At 33.9% G+C, this 19,827-nt stretch overlaps 1 protein-coding gene across 3 annotated transcripts in view; it reads right to left on the bottom strand.

Annotated features, from left to right (window-relative positions):
• The window catches only part of LOC108966488, a 29,620-nt gene extending 12,228 nt beyond the window's left edge, over positions 1 to 17,392 (bottom strand). Inside the window, exons 1-2 of one of the 3 annotated variants that reach the window (XM_018929419.1) lie at positions 17,310 to 17,392; positions 16,509 to 16,929 (exon numbers count right to left, since the gene is read on the bottom strand). The gene's annotated coding sequence lies outside the window, so the exon portion shown is untranslated. The other 2 variants (XM_018929420.1, XM_018929421.1) reach the window with 2 other exon arrangements.
• Between the last annotated feature and the right edge of the window lie 2,435 nt (positions 17,393 to 19,827).

The raw sequence follows: 19,827 nt of genomic DNA, 5'->3' as shown, positions 1-19,827 counted from the left end.
TTAACATCAGAGACATTATGATGGTGAAAACAAAACATCTACTTGTATTATTGCTTGAAGATCATGCGTAGGAGAGAATACCGGTAAATGCCAGAGTTTTCAAAGCGTTGCATTAAAAAATAAAACTCAAAAAGTCAAGTCAATAGAAGGTCTTAGTTTGAGTGCAACCGAAATTTGTATACTCTTACAAAAATCAAATCTATTGAAATACCTTAAGATGTAAAATGATAACCAGATGATCGAGATCTAAGTAATTGTATATATTAGGTTGTCAAAAAAAGTCTTATGGTATTTTCGCTAGTTGGCGCTGAGAGCGCATGGTTCTAGTTTTAGTCGCATCGGGTCATGCTATACCTATTTGGAAAGCAAATTTGTGCAGTTTATGGACCCGATACAGTTAACATTTCCACCGCACAACGATGGTTTCAACGTTTACGTTCTAGTGTAGAGGTGGTCGAAGATGCGCCACGCTGCGGAAGACCTGTCGTCGAAAATTGCGATAAAATCGCTGAATTGGTCGAAAGAGACCGGCATAGTAGCAGCCGTAGCATCGGCCAAAATTGGGGGCATGAGCCATCAAAAAAAATTTTATGAAAAAAATTGAAAATTCAATAAAAACACCGCCAAGACTTTTTTGACAAACAATATATACAATACTCTATATAACTCATACACTGACCCAGAAATTCGGCGTAGGATTTCTTAGAAAAACCAAAACCATTATACTTAGTACATATATGGGAGTTATGGTATTTATCGATTAACAATTATCGTACCACATACTAAAAAATGTTCCCTGGGTTTCATTGAGGTACCTCACATCCTAAGACCAATCATTAACCCGATTCAACCAATTTTTGATAATCTGAGTTACTATTGTCAGGAAAGCATTCTCTATGGATTTCTATTGTATATCTCACACATTGGATGACATATTCGTTCAAAAGTCACCTATAGATACTGTGGTTCACATAATCGATACCTAGGGTCTTGAACAGCTTTGGTTGGATTTAGACAATTTTTGATAAATAAAAAAAGTGGCATACTTTAACGGAACAATTACTGCAAAATTTTTTCCTGTTATATAATATTAATTATTTCTTGATTTCTGTACCAGAAAGTGAAAGAATGAAATGGAATTTTAAATTATGTTATATGGGAAGCAGGCTAATTTTCACGCAGTGTCATAAGAATGTTAGAAGAATGCTACGCAATAAATTTAGTCGAAATCAGTCAGTCGGGTCTCGATATATGTGAATATTTTATTATTTATATATTTTTACGAGCATATAAAAGCATCGCTTTAAAATATGTATGTATGTTATAAACTATAAATCTCGGCTGCCTATACTGATTGAAATCAAAGTCGCATATTTACTAGTGTTCGTGAGAAAATTATCGATTTTTTCACAAGCAGTGAATTGGATTCAGCTATTGTATGCAATGTTTTGCAAACGATTTAAAGCCAATTAGCGATTTAAAGCCATGCATTTGTCTAATCAAATAGCGTCAAATTAGCGCCTTTGCCGTGGGTCACTGTTATGCGAAGGCAGCCATTAGAACAAGTTCAAGTTGACGGCTGTATAACAATGGGCTTGGAAATGCATTACATCATAAGTAGAAACGCGTGTAAGTGCAATGGCCAGCACAAATCTACATATGTATATACAATACAAAGCGATTGCATATTTTTGTGCGAAAGTTGTGTGCTTTGCTTTGGATTAAGTGTGACGCTAAACTGACGGCTGTTATGCCTGCTCGAGTGCCTAACAACACACTTCTCTATATACAGCTGTACAGTCAATATGTGTGAACTTAAAATCTCAGTGAGCTGCTCCCTGTTATTATTGATTTGCAATACTTATGCGAAATGCAAGATGCGAATAATATGGATATAAGAAACAGTTTGCTAACTTTATGTCGTTTCTAATTTCAGTTGATAAATTCATTGCACAATTCATCAAATATTTACATGTACGACGCATCGGTGTGTATTTATTACTCACAGTTGAATAATAGATGGTATACACCTGTATCTCATTTCAATATTGCACATTTGCAACTTTTAGTTTAATATCAAGTTTTGTGTACCAAGTAAGGAAGGGCTGAATACGAAGGGACAGCAATTATTAGAGCAAGCCAAGAGACAAAAATATCATAACAAAGGTCATATGACCATGTTATGCGTCGTAAGGTCATATAAATGACATTTAAATTCGAAAATCTTTTCTCCACTTCTTATGTAGTACTAGCAAAGGTGGCTTTGAAAAGATACTCAGATCTTAAAAATTACACTTAAGATTGTTTTCAAGAAATTATTATTTTTAGAATAATTGAAAATGTTGTGACCTATCTGTAACTATTTGTAAATTTCTTCCCGAAACTGCTTTTCAAAAATGGCGAGCGGTGAAGATTGGTACCTAAGTGTACTCTAGCCAATCCATAAAAACGAGACCCGGCTGTGTAAGCTGATGTTGAAAAAGACAAAAAGCTCCATCATGATCGGTATGGTCCTTTCCGTGTTATTCTATACCAAGCGAAGTTTCAACAAAGGGACTCCCTTTCGTGTGACATCCTCTATCGGGAAAAAATAATACGAGCTAAATAGAGAAGGTACGATCTTCTATAAGCTGCTGGCGTATGCTGGTGATATTGAGATATTTGGCTTCAACACTTTGCGTTTGCAACTTGACTCCCACGTCACTGCTAACAGTCATAACTTCGAAGTCGTAGATAATTTCGTCTATCTTGGAACCAACATTGGCACCAAAAACAACGTCAGCCTTGAAATCCAACGCAGAATAACTCTTGTCAATAGGTGCTACTTTAGATAGGGTAGGCAATTGAAAAGTAAAGTCCCTCTTGACGAACATAGATCAAACTCTACAAGTCCCTCATCATTCTCGTTCTGCTATATTGTGCGGAGGCATGGATATGAGTGACATTATCTGAAGAGTCGGCGTTAGGAGTGTTTGAGAAAAAGGTTTTGTGCAAGATATATGGTCGTGAGCTACTTCAGCCATATGCAAAACACTGGAATACCTCCTATGCTTATGTCCGTCCGAATGTAGAAACTGGTATGTAGATGTCCAGGAGACTCGTTAGTTGTTCAAGTATCAAAATATAATACATTGTTGTTAGGTTGTCAAAAAAGTCTTGTGCTATTTTCGCTAGTTGGCGCTGAGAGCGCGTAGTTCTAGTTTTATTCGTCGCATCGGGTCATGATGTACCTTTTTGGAAAGCTCATTTCACACGTGTTTGATTGTCGTTTTTTTAAGTCGTTCGTGAGTTATAGCGTCGCACACATGGAGCAAAATAAAGAGAAAAATACGGCATATTTTACAGTACTACTACGGTAAAGGCAAAAATGCATCTCAAGCCGCCAATAAAATTTGTGCAGTTTATGGACCCGCTACAGTTTCCATTTCCACCGCGCAACGATGGTTTCAACGTTTTCGTTCTGGTGTAGAGGTGGTCGAAGATGCGCCACGCTTCGGAAGGCCTGTCGTCGAAAGGGGCGATAAAATCGCTGAATTGGTCGAAAGAGACCGGCATAATAGCAGCCGTAGTCTAGAGCTGGGCATGAGTCATCAAAAAAAAAAAAAAATTTTATGAACAATTGAAAATTTAATAAAATTACCGCAAGACTTTTTTGACAACCTAATATATAAAGCCCACCAAAAAGTTCTTAAAAAGCTTTGACATCATGTATGTCAAATATTTCACTTCAAATTAAACTGAAATTTCATCTGGCATTATTAAGAACTATTAGGTCTTGGTGTAGCATGACAGCCGTGCAGTAAAATTCAACCTAACTTAACCTAACCTACATTGTGTGTAGCTTGGTATACCCTTCCACCAACCAGCCAACTGATTGCTCGGTTTTGGTCTGTATTTGCTGAAGTATTGCTACTTAGAAAATTGCGACTTTGAGCACTAAATTTATTGATAGAGAATCAGTTTTTAAAGTCAGTCAGCCGACGCAGTAATACACACATGAAAGTTTAAATCAAAGAAATTCGCAGACCCAGTCTGATATGAAATCAGACCGATTTATATACAGCCCGTGAAATCAGAGTTTATTAATGTTCGATAATATGGTTAACGTCATTATTGAAACGTGTGATTAAGATGAAGAATTAAATTTGATTTAAAAACAAAGTTGAAAACAACTTTTCACAGTACAAATGAACATATGAACTTGCGCTTTTTCAAGAACAATTGTTCTCAACACAAGCAGGAAAACAAGTGTTAAATATATAATAACTGTACAAAACATTAAAGAGAAATAAACAGTTTCCGTTTATATGGTATTAGTTATAAATCTATTTGATGGTAATTTATTACTTTTGCGTGTACATCTCACCGATAAGATTTTCAAATGGAGATTTTCCAAAGTAGTTTTGGCACATGTTACTGACAAGTAGGCAATTAAACTATTTATACACTTGTTTATATAGTATGTGCTAACGGATCACAGTATAAAACCACTAGTTTTGAAATGTATTTGATATAGTTCCAAGCATAATATTCATATTGAAATAAATTACGACAGGCGTGTTGCTTTTGCATGGCAACAATATAGAGCTACAATTAAGTTGGCCTTTGTGTTCTCGTTTTGAACAGTAATATCTTTAAGGTGGAAGATCAACACTATAAATATAAATAATTAAACGCAATGATTTATTGATATTATTTCTCCCGATTAGATCTAATATTGGTACAAAATATTTCAAGAGGTTGTTGGAACCAGAATTTAAATGTTTAAATTTTTCCCAGATTTTTGTAAAACGGAACAGAAATTTTTTAAAGATTTCGTACCAATAAGAGTAGTCTACACATCTATATCAGGCATATATAATTAGTGGTTTCACATGGTCTCATAATGTTATAAGCTACAACGATCCGAAAACATATAACTGAAAATTGTATCTCTGTAAACTCATTTTTATATGAAATCCAACAAGATTTTTTTCAAACAAGTGTAAAAATCTATAATTTTATGATTTTACAATGCTTTATGACAAGTTGTGAGTACCTCAAATATATTTATATACAAATCTATATAACGGGTGATCCAAGTAGAGGTACTTTTCTCCATAGCTGTCATGTTATTTTCGTTCAGCATTGTTTGACATTTCACCATTAAAAAACTTGCGCCTGTAGCTCAAAGTGTACACGATGCCCGTGGACTGACGTGTGGAACGACTTGGCGCATTTTACGTTGATATTTCAAAGCATTTCGGTTGTCATTCGCCTGTTACCAATCGAAATGTTCGAACAAATCATCGAGTCATCGAAATTGGACTCAACGGACAATCTTCAAAAAAAAAAGTAATAAATGGCAAAGAATGTTCTTTTGAATAATTATTAAGTTTCTATGTTCTTCCTGAAAAAAAAGTAGGATACCCCAAAACTTATCAGCCTGTATACCTAATTATTGCCTTGAAATCTAATAATTGTAAATGTTTGAGTGCATTTTGTTCTAATTACAGCCACTTGAACCGGTTATACGCCAATATATTTCAACCAATTTTCTATATTCATATTACACCTACATACGAACATATGTACATATATGCATACATATCTATTTCAGTCAATAAATTCACATATATATCGCACGCATGTGTGGCGATTGGCGTCTACAAGTGATTTGATATTCAAACAACTGACAAGCCGAATCAATTCGATTGATGCTAGGTACATGCAATACATGAATTAATATATATATATATGTAAATATCCATAGATATACCATAGAAATAATTTTTCTGTAGGCTAATTTAAAAACAATCGCGGCAGCCAGCTTATTATATTACTTTGTATCAGTTTACATGCAAAGAATTTGTTACCTGAAATTAAATATATGTATATGAATATTTAATATATAAAATGAATGCATATACATACATTTATACCAAATGTCTGTGTATAGTATAAGCAATAAAAATAGCTAAATAGCGAACAACATAAATATACTAGGCAAAATAGGATAATCTGCATGTGTTCCAAATAAGGTCAGAATTTATCATTGATAGACGTATTACTTTAGATTTATAGAACTTTTTTCCTTTCAAATGAAATACAGAAAAAACAATAAAACCGCCAATATAAACTTACTTAATGAATTCCTAAATGTTATGGCAACTAGTTCTTGAACAGAATTTGTCTTTTGAAGAACATACAACGGAACCCACTTTGCACCAGTTCTTCAAGAATAGCTTAGTCTGCTAGCTGAGAGTAAAAAAACAACACCGAAATGGCAACTGGCAGGCCTATTTCTTGATATGATGGGGTCATCAGTAATTTGATGAGAAACTTTTACACTTTTCTTGAGTTGCTGAACCGATCCAGTGAAACCAGCTAACATTTAAATAATTTATATATATCTACCGAATTAAAAATATTATAATAAAAACTCTGCGTGAATGATGCCTTTAGTGTTGCCACCCTATGACTAAAAATTACGTAAATCGAATCAAAACTGTTTAAGTCTCTAGGTACTGAATATATAACCCCAAGTACTTATAGTTGACTTTGTACCGAAAAGTCTGTCAAATATGTAAGCTATATGTTTGATTGAATTTCAGAGACATTCCTTTCCTAATAGTGGTATGTGTGTGCTATAAATGTGTTGAATCGGGTCAGTACTTCTCTTAGGGATCATATGCCTAAAATAAAGATTTTGGAACTTCCGGGTGATTTTTTACCGCATTTATCGGGGAATATGTGAGTTATCTTAATAAAATTGAGAGAAAAAGAGAAAAATTTGGTTCGGATTACTCAGTATTGCAGTTATATGCTTAAGCGATCCGATCTGAACAATTTTTTCGGAAATTGCATTGCATTTTTTCGTAAAAATATCTGTCAAAAGGCAAAAATTTTCGTGTAAGAACTTAGTTCCGAGCGTTCAGTTTGTAGGATAGATATATACTCTGTTTAAGAAATGCGTGGTAATTTGTCAAAGTTAATCACTTTGTTAGCTATCCACATCCTTATAGTATTACATTATTATGATTATATATTTATATTTATAAGATATACGACAATACATACATATTTACTAATAAGGTATGCTTTTCTCACAGATGAGAAGGCTCTCAAATTGTGGCATCCGTTCAATGCCAGCGATATATAGAGCATCACAAAGGAGATAGAGAACACTTTAATTCCACCCGTTTTAAAATGCTTACCCAAAACGATTATATGGTTTTTGGGTTATGAAATATTGAAGTTTTTAAAGCTTTTTCGCCATAAATTAGCTGATCTTAAACTCACTCGTTTAAAACAAACTAACTGCATACAAATCCAGATTGCAAGAGTAAGAATAATACTTGTAACTTTAAACAGTGAAAGAAAAACAAAAACATAAAAACTAAAGGACTCTGTATATATTATACTTTCTTACATAACATATACCAACCCTAATGCTCTTACGTATGATGCACAGTTATTAAAGAGAATCGCGAATTTCAATCTAGCGAAGAATTAAATAAATTGATGCTAATTGAATTCGTTGGTATTGTTGCATGCCACATATTGTAAGAACTATTATTATGCACTAGAATTATATGTGGGTACATGGGTATTAAGCAGATTCATACTTGAGATTTAAATGGAACATTTTACTGCTGCATTCAAGAGCCTAAAGAAAAATTATTAAGAAGTTTATTGGTCAACTTGAGCTTGTAAATAATTAAAAAAAAAATAAAAATTATGTAAATGAACAACTGTACAAAACAAAAAAGTTGCAACTAATTAAAAGACGACCGTTTTACGAAGAATTCAATTTGATTTTGCAAAAATTTTGCAAGCTAATATTTTTTTGAATATCTTATTTTCAGTTAAAATGTGTATTAGGTATAAAATTAACTTCTTAGAAGATGAATCTGACTATCTATCAGGTTAGTCATTATTGTCCGCAATTTAAGTTAATTAGAGTCTCCACCTCCTTGAAAATAACATAACTTGCATTTGAGACACTATTGCATCGTAAGTCGATTTGCAAAATCGACTTTTAAGTTTGTCAATAAAATTTGTGGGAACTGACTTTATTTTCATTAATTTTGACAAAGTGGTAACCGCACTTTAGTATTTATTGACAAGTTTAAAGTAACTGTAAACTATCTACACTGTCTAGTAGTTAGAAATATGCATTCAGTAGCACTAACTAATTTTCTTATCATATTATAACATTTACTATTTAGTATTTTAATAGCCTTTGCTGATAACTAGTTGATGCAATAAGTAAAGACTCATTTTATTTCAGTTTAGTAAACAAAGACGAACCCTTTCTTTAGTAAATATCTATAAGACAATTAAATAGGAAAACTATAATATAGATATTTAATAAGTGCTCTATTGTTGTAATTTTTTTTTCAGTTTCCTGTTTTTGACAGATCATCCGCGAAACTAAGCTGTAATATTATTTTTGTTCATTATTGTTTGAAATTTCATCGTGAAAGACTTATGCCCGAACAACGTTTACAAATCATTCAAATTTATTATAAAACCTCGCTTTCTTTTCGCAACACAATCACCCATCTTGAGACCCAGTACTCATTATTGGTTAATACTCGACCAAGTAGACCATGTCCAGCACGCAATGAAGAAAATATGGCAGTCTTAGCTGAGAGTATACTCGAAGACCGTGTGACATGTCATCACTCTATGATCTCTTGTAAAGTTTCAAGAAGATCCGTTTCATTTTCGAGCCAAATTTTGTTCCACGATGAGGCCCATTACTGGCTCCGTGGGTATCTAAACAAGCAAAATTGACACATTTGGGACGAAGAACAACCTGAAGAGATTGAAAACCTGTAATTTTATATATTACAACAAAATAACGGTTTGGTATGGTTTGTTGGCCGGTGGAATCATCGGTCTTTATTTCTTCAAAAATGATGACGTCAATGGCGATCGTTAACACGCGATAATAACCGATTATTCGATTCCTGTCGAGTGAACGAGTTGTCGAAAGTTGAAGTCGCGGCCAACATTTGAAAGAGATAATCCCAAAATAAACAATGACAAAGAATGTTGTTTCGAATTATAATAAGCATTTCCCATTAAATTGTAAGTTTCTGTATTTTTTCTTTAAAAAAATAGGGAACCTCGAAATGGATTACCCGTTACATTTAAACTGACGTTAATGCACTTTAATTTTTAATATGCTATTAAGTGAGTACGCCAATGTAGTATTCCTTGAAATTACTCACTTTCAAGTGTTTGAAGAAAAAGCCAACATTGCTGTATTTGAATTCAAAAGTTTTTAATGTCGATTAGGTATGTTTTGCACTACCTACGGGTAATAGGTCATTGAACGTTCAATTAAGTTATGGTGTCTATAATATGCTTTTACATATATATAAATATGTTCACATAAAAACCTGATCTAGTCAGAAAGCAATAAATATCCACCTTAAATATATGAAATAATATCTCAATAAATTTTATTATGACTTTCCCTCTTTTTGGAAACAACAACTTATGTAAGTTATACTGTCTCTCCTTTAATGTTTCGGATGTATCGTACTTACATACTGTAGCAATGTAAATGTGATTACTGTATTATGTTGTATCGTTACCTTACTTTGATGTTACTTGAATAAGCAATCCTGTTGTACTTTTGAAATTGTATCAGACCTTATTTTAATGTTACTCRAATAAGCAACCCTGATGTATTTTTTAAAACTTGTAACTTGCGACATGAATGCGAGAAAAAATAAAGGAGAGTCAGTTCAGACGCAACCACGAAACGAATCGGTCTTCCTACAATACTTTCAAAAAAAATTTAACTGGTGGAATGTCTATACTTGAAAGTATGAGATAGACAGTAGTGCATGTTTGTCTGACTTAACAATACATTCATTTGGATTGTAAAGTAAAAAGATATTTAGTCTTAATATGAACAATTATATTCCTTATTATTTTTATTCATTCAACAGTGGTTAAATCTACCACGGAGTGTTCTCATCGATCTGAACAACAAAACCTAGCCACCGCAGCCGCTGTCTTTCATCGTTCCATCAACTCTGGCACTCGCCGTTGTCAATGCACAAGTAAACATAAATCTTCCGCAAAACCTTTCTCTCAAACATCCTAAGGCCGACTCAGGACAGGAATAATGAATGACTTATAGAGTTTGGGCTTTGTTCATCGAGAGAGAATTTACGACGGGTGCTTAAAAATAATTAAGCATTCGCTAAAGCACAGATTTTTTCTAGTTAAAGCTTTTTCTGAAATTCGAGACTTCGAAAACTCGAAACAAATAACGCTTTATAATATTGGTTAGCAAAAATTTATATAATATATACATGCACATACTTATATTCGTGCATACCACTGCCAATTTTTTTGTTTTAATCAAAATCCATCATTGTTTCTAAAATAAAAGTCTGTGTGTTTGTGTGCCAAAAGCCAAAATTGTAGGTCAGTGTGCGCTGAAGCGTGCCAAAGCTGCACAACAACAAAAATAATGACCGCCTCTGCTTCCTATATTAAATAACACAGTGGCAGCTCAACACGTTAGCAACAAAAAAATTAATTATTTATTTATATTGTTTGCGCACGTTTTCCAAAGCGCATACGGCACATATGTATGTTCGTATTGTTGTACACGTTACCGAAAACGTGTTAGGCAGTTTAAGCATTAAATATACAAAAGCTAATAAAACAAATATCAAAGAATAAAAAATTGACTGCTAGCGCTGCTGAGTAGGCCTTGTATTCTAAACTAGGGAATAGTTAGATAACCATTAGTTACAACAACAAAATAAGCAAAAGTTCACCAAAACCGGTATCTATTTCAGGCACGCACTCACCTTTGTTTATTATTTACATTATGTTTATTTGAACAAATTCCATATCACAACTGTCGCAGTTTACATACATACATACATACATAAGTACATACAGACGCTGTGTAAGTGTAACCGAGCGTTGCCGAAGTACTCCAACTATATACCTTGTGTATATTAATATAAAATGAACCTTTGAAATTTGCACAAATTATGCATATAGTACTACTTGTATATACATACATACATATAATATACTGGTATTATTTTCTCAATCGTTCGAGTAATTATAAATCGCAACTTGTCCCCCGGGTGTTAAGTAATAGTTGGATTTTAAGTGGCAGTAAGTACTATACGTAAGAGTAACGAAACTGAAGCAGAAAATTGATTTTGTATATGAATAATTGAACAGCTCTCTACGGGTGAATAGTTATTAAACGAGTTAATTCCTTGGATATTACTCAACTCTTGGACTTTTATTGGAATAGAACCAAGTTAAAAAAGCATTTTCCATTTTAAAGGCAGATAAGGAGGAAAATATCGATACCTTACTACTGTGGGCAAAATATAGTAAGACTTTTAATTCAATTTCGCGAGAAAATCGATTCGTCGAAATATTTTTTTTTTATGTTGGAATGACTGTCAGTGACATCTGTGTCACTTAAAAATAATCATTAGTGTTTGGTATACACTTCTCTTTCTGAAATACATAAAGTACATTTGGTGATTTTTACGAAGAGTGAAATTATACAGGAAAGTAATTCCATTAAATTTAGTGTGTGGAATCAAATTTCTGGTGCCAAAACGTTGAGAAAGTTGGAAAAGGCCTTCAGTGAAAATTGTTTGTCGCGAGCAAGTGTCTTTGACAGATACAAATTATTCAAAGAGGGTCGCGAACACGTTGATCACGAATCACGTCCAAGACAGCCATCAACTGATAATCAACGCGTCAATAACATAAAGGAACTGGTGCTTGAAAATCGACGATTTAAAGTCAGATATCTTACCAGAATCGTTCAATATCGGTAGGAACCTTTTTGAAAGATCGTTTGGCCGTAAGGAAAATGAAAGCATGATTGGTTCCAAAACCACTAAATTAAAAAAATAGCGTCGCGTTAACGTCTGTGAAACAATGGTTTCCGAATACCAGGATGTCATGAAACGTATGATTACTTTTTTATTCTTGGATCTATGTTTACGACCCGGAAATAGACGATCAATCGGTCGAATATCGTGGCAAAGTTGAACCAAAGCCGAAAAAACTACGTCGATGCAGTCAAAAATCAAGATTATGTTGACAGTTTTCTTCCATTAGTGAGGTGTGGTGCACTCCGAATTCCTTCCGACCGATCAAGCTGTCAACAAAAAATTCTATTTTAGTGCTATGCGTCGTTTGCGGGAAGCTAATATTCGTAAAAGGAATCCGGAATTATGGTACAGTAAAGAGAAAATGCAATTTTTGCAAAAAAAAAAAATCGGCTACCTTGTTTACAAAATACAAAAAAATTCGGCGAAGATGAATCAGTGCTTCTTTTTCAAAAGCAACACCGTGCTTTGCTATACAAAATAATAAAACGCCATAATGGAATCTTAATCCTCGTACAGGGCCCATGAAATATTTTCGTACGCAAATTGTTAAAGTTGAATAGAAGAAGGTCTCCATTGTTCAACGTTTCAAAGACTGAGGTGGACAGCTCGGCAGTCGCAGCTTCTACGAAATAGGAAAAGAAACTCATTTGTGATAGGCTCAAAACACTTTGTCCATTTATGAGAACCTTTACAATCAATATATAGTATTAGTATTTTAAGTATGACAACGAAGCGACGCTCTAGCTATCCAAGTAAGATTACTGCTAGGAACGACCTTTTAACCTGACCTAATTTATTGTAAAAAAAATGGACTTTTCCATATCTAACCACCAGAGTTACCAAAGAAATAAATTCCCAATTATTTGGTAATCCTAAACAAGAAAACAACGAAACTTAATAGTTTATAATATGGCCTTTAACTGGCTTTTTTTCGTCTCCAGAGATCTAAAATATTTTGTATCAAGCATTATATGCCGATATCGAGTATCGATCAATGCTTGAAAATATCACCAACAAAAAATATTGTAGAAAAAGAAACAAGAAGAAAACATATGGAGCTTCCTGTAATTTTTACGAAGATTGTTTTTGCCTAATATTTAATAATAATCAAATTGTTTTCTTCTTTAGCTACACTAAATTTCGGATCTATGGTTCGAAAAGCTAGCGCTGAATGTATATAAAACTACAAGTTTTAATGTCTGTGCTTCTTCACCCACCTCACTATATATTATCACTCAACGGAATTTCTCGATAAGTACTGCCCTTCGTGACCTATCTACAGCTTAACATAATAACAATACTTAAAAAATTTTGAATGGATATTCATACAAATACAAGAGTTTCGATTTGAATTGTCAATTGGGCCTTAAAAGCTCAAAAAAACCTTAACAGTAATCTTTGGTAGCGATGTCGGGTATTTAACCAGTTACTCAACCGATAAAAATCAAGTTCTTGTGTAGGAAAGTCCTTTTTTGTTAAGGCTATTACTGCTTCGGTGCAACCAAGTTTAAATTTTTTCTTGTTTTAATAAAGTTTTGCCGACACCTAGAACTTACCTCACACTATTAGTTAGTCTTACAACAAAAAATGTACTTATAAATTTCCACGAACAAAAATTATTTAAAAGCTTAGCATATTGCTGAACAAATAAAATGTAATGACTTAATATAAAAGAGCAATTACTCTGTTCTCTTACAAATCATTCATTAATTACCAAACTTAAATAAATTAAAAATGAAAATAGACACAAGCACACATACAAACAAATAATAGAAATAAAATAGCTGCTCAAATAGTGCAACAACCCCTTGAACAAATTATTTACAAGCTTTATATTGTTTCATTAAACAGCTGAAATATGCACAGATAGCTACATACATACATACAAACCTACAATGTACAGCCTCTTTATAAACTATTCCACAATCTCACTAAGCAACAATAAAAAAAATAGAATTTGCTTCGCTTCAAAAGCTTTTCAAGAGTGTCGAGAGCGGCACGTGGTATAAACGACGCGAAAATATATAAATAAACAGAGAGTGAAACTCACGAAACTCTTGCAATCAAACGAGCTTTAATCGAGGTACTCGACGACAACAAAATTAGTGCACGCGTTACCAGTGTTACCATTAAGTACCTTGTTTAGTATAAATGATGCCAATAATTCTAAAAAACGTAAAAATTTAGCACGGAAATTAGCCGCCGCCAACATTTGAAAGAGATAATCTTCAAAAAATAAATGCCATAGAATGTATGGCATCATAATGTTGTATTCCCTAAAATATATAAAATTTGAGGAAATAAACTTATTTTTTGTGCTAAATTTGTACGTTTTTTAGAATTATTGGTGAAAGTTAGTTAAAAATATATATGATTAGTCTATATTCGTTGTAGTTCGTAGAATATTTTAGCTCAAACCTACGAGCGGTACAAAGCCTTAAAAAACGGTCGGAAGAGATCGTTGTAGACATGCCTCGCTTTGGTCGGCATTTGACCTCTTCAACTGATCAAAGTATTAAAAAAGAGAAAGAAATGACGCTTAAAAATCGTCAGGCAAAGTTTAGAGAGATGGCAAGAGAGTTCGACATTTCTTGGGTGTCCGTTCAAATGATTTTGGAGATTATTTTAGGTATGAAACGCGTTCTTGCTCGGCTCGTCCCGATAAAGCTGATGAGACATGGGTTTATGAGTTTAACATGCAAAAAAGTCAACAATAATCGGAATTCTGATTCTGCTTTCATAGCACAATTCCTAAAAATCTTGATAATTTTCTTAGCACTAAGCTTAAAATTGGTGATGTAATTTTTTATGAGACAATGGCTACACTGCTCGTAAAGCACAAACTATTAGTTACATGTAAATATATTTGTAAACAATGTAGTAATATCAAAATATACAAATATATAAGTAGATGATGTTTAAGATTCAGGATTTCGTAACCAATTTCCGCCCAACTGTGAAATATATGTAAGTCTATCTTTACAATTTTGATTACACATTTTCACAAAATGTATAAAATAAAGTTTGGTTTGAAATTAAAAAGCTTTGAAACCAGAAACTTAAAATTTAATGGGAAAATAATTATTATCATTCGAAAGAACTTTCCATGGCATTTATTTTTTGAAGATTATCTCTTTCAAATGTTGGCGGCGGCTAATTTTCGATGACTCCTTCGACCATTTCGAGTGGTAACTGGTGAATGACACACATGATGGTTTGGTCCAAGACCAAATCATAACAGGATTGTCCGCGTAGACTTTAGACTATACATATCGGAACACAAAAAAGTGTAATGATGTGGTATCCACGATCTTGATGGTTTCTTGTTGAAACCAAACATCACTGAGATCACGAATCTCAATTTTAGGCATCAAATATTCGTCACAAATGTAGCAAAATATGTTTACATACTTATTCAAATAGAAATGGCCCCATCGCTGAACAAAATTTGACTCGAGAACGTCGGATATTCTTGGAGCTTTTGAATAGAATTTCGATATACGCTTGTCAGAAAAAAAAATCATAATTGATTTTCTCCAAAACTTTTAACAGGGACAATGGAGAAATAAATTCTCTCTAAGATAAATAATGTTCTTATGTCAGAGGTCAGGTTGATATCAAATGAAAACGTACACCTCATTGTCGACTACATAACATAACCTGATTTATGGCACACCATCCTACATCCCGAAATTTTTTCGGTATTTTCAGTTCTAATTAAAAGCTAAATATTTCGGATGCACCTAAGCAACAAAAAGTGTTTAGTTTGCATGTTGCAGCGGAACGTCACGAAATTTGACGTCAAATTAAAATATACAATGGTAAAAAAGAAAGGCAACCAAAAGAGACAAATAAAAAGTAGTCTAGTAGCCTGTGAAATGTTTCGCTATTTTTGAAATTTGTTAGTTTGTAGCGGGTGGCGTTGAACTATTACATAGCTTCAGTTTTACACTTGCATATAGATAAGGACATATGATGACATTATATACAAATGTATTACAAACTAGTACAATTGAAATGATACATATAACTAGTCAAACAAATTTTTACTTTAAAACAACTTTTTCCCAATTGAAATTCAACTATTTCGAAAAATATTAAAGATATGCAAGTTCTTTGAATAGTTGGTGCCAAACGTAAGCATTGTTATGTCGGGGTATCAGTATTAGCTCACAAAAAACTCAGACGAACTGAAGAAAATCGGAATTAAAATTATTCTTGGGAATCGTTATTTAACTATTAACAAAAATATTTGTGCTTAACTGATCTGGTATAAACTGGTATAACTAGTATAAACCGGTATATATGGTGCAAATTAATATATTTCTGGTCGAAATTCGAGATTTTAGTAGGTAAACACATTAAAACGAAACTGTCTGGCAAAAGGACAGTAGGCTGACTAGTTGTGCAGGGAGCGCTCAGAGTCACTAGACAGACAAATATTTGATAATCATGATACAAGGGGTATTTGAGCGAAATCTCTTTTCTTGCTTGCCAAAACGTGCCGACTTTTCCGCATTTTCTGAAGATTAAAAGTTCAATGTAGTCATGAATCATGTCGTTCAAATTGTGTGTATTTTATAAAATGTATTGGTTTCATGTTTGTAATATACTCACTATGGCTTGCTTGCTGTAAATTTGTTGAGTTTAGTAGCGTCACTTTTTTTTTAATTTTACTAACATTTTTTAATAACCACAAATATATACACTATTTATTTCAAAGAAATTTACTTTTAAGAGTAAGTAAAGAGTGTAATAACTGTAAACGCACTTAACCATACAATTTTTGAGTATTTAAATAATTGCACATTTTATTGAATGCACTGAACTAATTATAGATGTCATGTCTGGCAAAATACCGTTAGCTGAGTAATAAAAGCGCGTCCAAAGAGATGAAGGGCTAAGATGTTCACAAAGTGATTTTTTAATTATCTTTTTGTCACACTCTTGCACCGCGCTATGTTTAATTATAGAACGAATGACATTCCACTATAGTAACCTTGATACTTTCCGCCCGCCGCTCGGCAATCAATGAGCCCTTAATGAGAAAATATAGACTATATAATAAAGTCGTCAAATACGCGCAAACTTAAAGCAAATGAAACGCGAAGACAACATTAGCGACACAATCAAACAGCAAATGAAACGAGAATTTTCACAAAAAAACGCTGGAAAGCTGTTTCCACATCTGTGGCCCAGCCAAAATCCGAGATTAGCTAACTACGCGCTCTGCTTGGACCCAAAGGAATAATAAATATGTAAACAGCAGAAGCACTTTTCTTCCGAGTAACGTCTCGCTGGTTACTTTAACAGTTATTTATAATATATTATATTATATGTTTAAATTATATTATATATAAATTGATATATGTTATATGTATTTTAATATGTTACATATGTATGATTTAAGAAACACACAAACAAGGCTTTATAGTGTCTCTAGCGTAGTGTGGGTCTATTGGTCAACGTCTTTGCTAGCGCGAAACCATAACCAAACCGCTCCACAATTAATTGAAAACTGACTGAGCGCTGTTTAGCCGACGCCGTCGACAACTAGCATGTGAAAATTTTAAAAAGCTCAGTGTGCTTTTCCGGCCGCTCTCGCAGTATCGCACATTTCGCACTTTGCCCCCTCTGGCTGACTACGTACTCATAGTCGTGCTTGTTGCCCTTTCTATGCGCTAGAACACGCCTGCTTTTGCATTTGTGATAAGTACGAGTGTAAAAGTGCTGGACGCATTTTTTAAGGGTTGCCAAAGCAACTTTATGGAATCAAAACTGCCTGAGCGATGTATTGGCATAAAACGAAATTGTTTCTTACGATTGTGGTGTGCAATAGTTTTTATGAAAACAGTATCTATGTACTATATATTACTACACCAGCAATAACACTTCATGATCTTCTACACATAGCATCCGTGTACCGCTGGGTATACGCAGGAGTCCAAACAGGGTCACGCAAAAATTCTCTTCTCCTTCAATTGTATCCCTGAAAAATTGTGCTCCTGCGTTACAGATGCTACACCTGGCTTTTTCACGGATGGATCGAAGCTATGAGGCAAAGTTGGAGGAGGAGTCTTCTGTAAGGAGCTTTATTCCAGCGGACTACTGTAGTGTTTTTCAGTTTTGGCATTGAGTTCGCAAACTCAACACTCAAAGATGACCTTGCCAGACGCGACAGTAGTAGCCCGCTCACATCGGAGTAGGAATGAGTCGGTATCACCGTTATCATCTTGCGCTCAAATGCAGGACCTCGCGTGCGCGTGGAATGTAATAGATGTACTGAACTGCTTCCCCTATGTCAATAGCGCCGTATATCTAATACAGTTCATCGTTCCCTCGAATGCGGTATTCGCCGTGGCCAATGCGTAAAGAACCATAACTCCGTAAGACCTTTCTCTCAAAAACTCGTAATGCCGACTCATCAGATGTTGTCAACGTCTTTAATCAGGACTTTAATAACGAGCGACTTATAGAGTTTGGTTTTTGTTCGTCGAGAGCGAATTTTACTTCTCATTTGCCAACTCATTCCGAAGTAGCATCTGTTGGCAAGAGTTATTCTGCCTTAGATTTCGAGACTGACATTGTTATTGCTGTTAATACTGGTTCCAAGATAAACGAAATTATCTACGAATTTGAAGTTATGTCTGTCAACGCAAGTGCGACGATTGTTTGGAGAGGAGATATTTCATGTTGCCCTCGACCATACTTTCACTAAAAATTTCTTAAATATAAAGTTCTTCCCCTCGGCCGGTAATGTAACTGAAAATTATTAAAATGTCGATAGTTATTACCAAATTATCGCCTTATAACAATATAGCATCCTAATTTTGTAAATTGACTTGTGCAGTGCAACAAGCTCGGCCAGAATCCCATTCGTTCAAGGTGAACAATTATGTGTCGTCCGATTTCTTTAAATCATTATTCGAGAAACTAAGAAGAAGAATGAAAATCTCCAAAAAAAAAAAACAGAAATCCATTGTAAATGTAGCATACAAAAGAGATTTGTTTAGAAGCACAGAGGCATTTTTTCAGTTCCTACAAGTGTAAGTTGTGGACAAGTCCTTATTATTAATCGAAGGCTTAACAAAGGAACTCCTGCTGGAGAATAAAGTGTAGCTGCGTATTACCGAGCAAATGCTAATCCGAGTTTTTAATGGAAACGCCACCTAATGTTCATTGATCGTGTGGGATCAACAGATTTGCATTATTGGATAGCATCAACAACTTTGAACCTTTGATACGTCTCATCACCCCAGCATTAAAGAAAGTCTTTAACAAAGAGCAACGTTCTGCTTCCGAGTTTGTATTTAACTGCATGTGACTAAAATATATCTTGATCATTTGTGGAGTCTTAAATAACATATCTTTGAAGCTCAGACCTTATGCAAATAGATCACCGTTTCTTATGGTTCATATGAAATGAAACCGTGACATACTTCAGCTGAAAATATTAAGTATTGATTTTCAAAGAAGTCAGTTTAGAACCTAGAAAATGGAAAAGAGAGTAAGATTGGCTTAAGGGGTTACATGGCTTTCCTCGGGTAAAAAACATAATTTTTTCAAAATTGTTTTTTTTTTTCATATAAAAAATGAAATATTTTTATTAGAAATTTTTATTGTTAGAAAAATACATTATTAACAGAGAAATTCTGAAATTTTAAACTCGGCCAGTGCGCCGCCATACCTTAAAGGTCTTCTTCTCTCCCATGAAGTAACACTTTGTCCAATGGTCTAGTGAGAGAAGCATAAGATAAAAGTAGGTTAGGATTAAAGTTCCACACTCCGCCTTTCGATGCTTGCTCCTACTATAAAAAAAAGGCTCATTTTGTTTAAAAGCGCACATACTTTATTAATTACAAATTTACTTATGGCAAAGCACTAGCACTAAATTCGCTTAATACTATATGCATGCATATATACACAGTTGTGTACA

This window comes from Bactrocera latifrons, unplaced genomic scaffold (genome assembly GCF_001853355.1).
Source record: "Bactrocera latifrons isolate USDA-ARS-PBARC rearing strain unplaced genomic scaffold, ASM185335v1 scaffold_161, whole genome shotgun sequence".
Taxonomy (NCBI): Eukaryota; Metazoa; Arthropoda; class Insecta; order Diptera; family Tephritidae; genus Bactrocera; species Bactrocera latifrons.
Note: the sequence above shows the minus strand (reverse complement) of the source record. Positions and strands in the feature narration are given on the sequence as shown.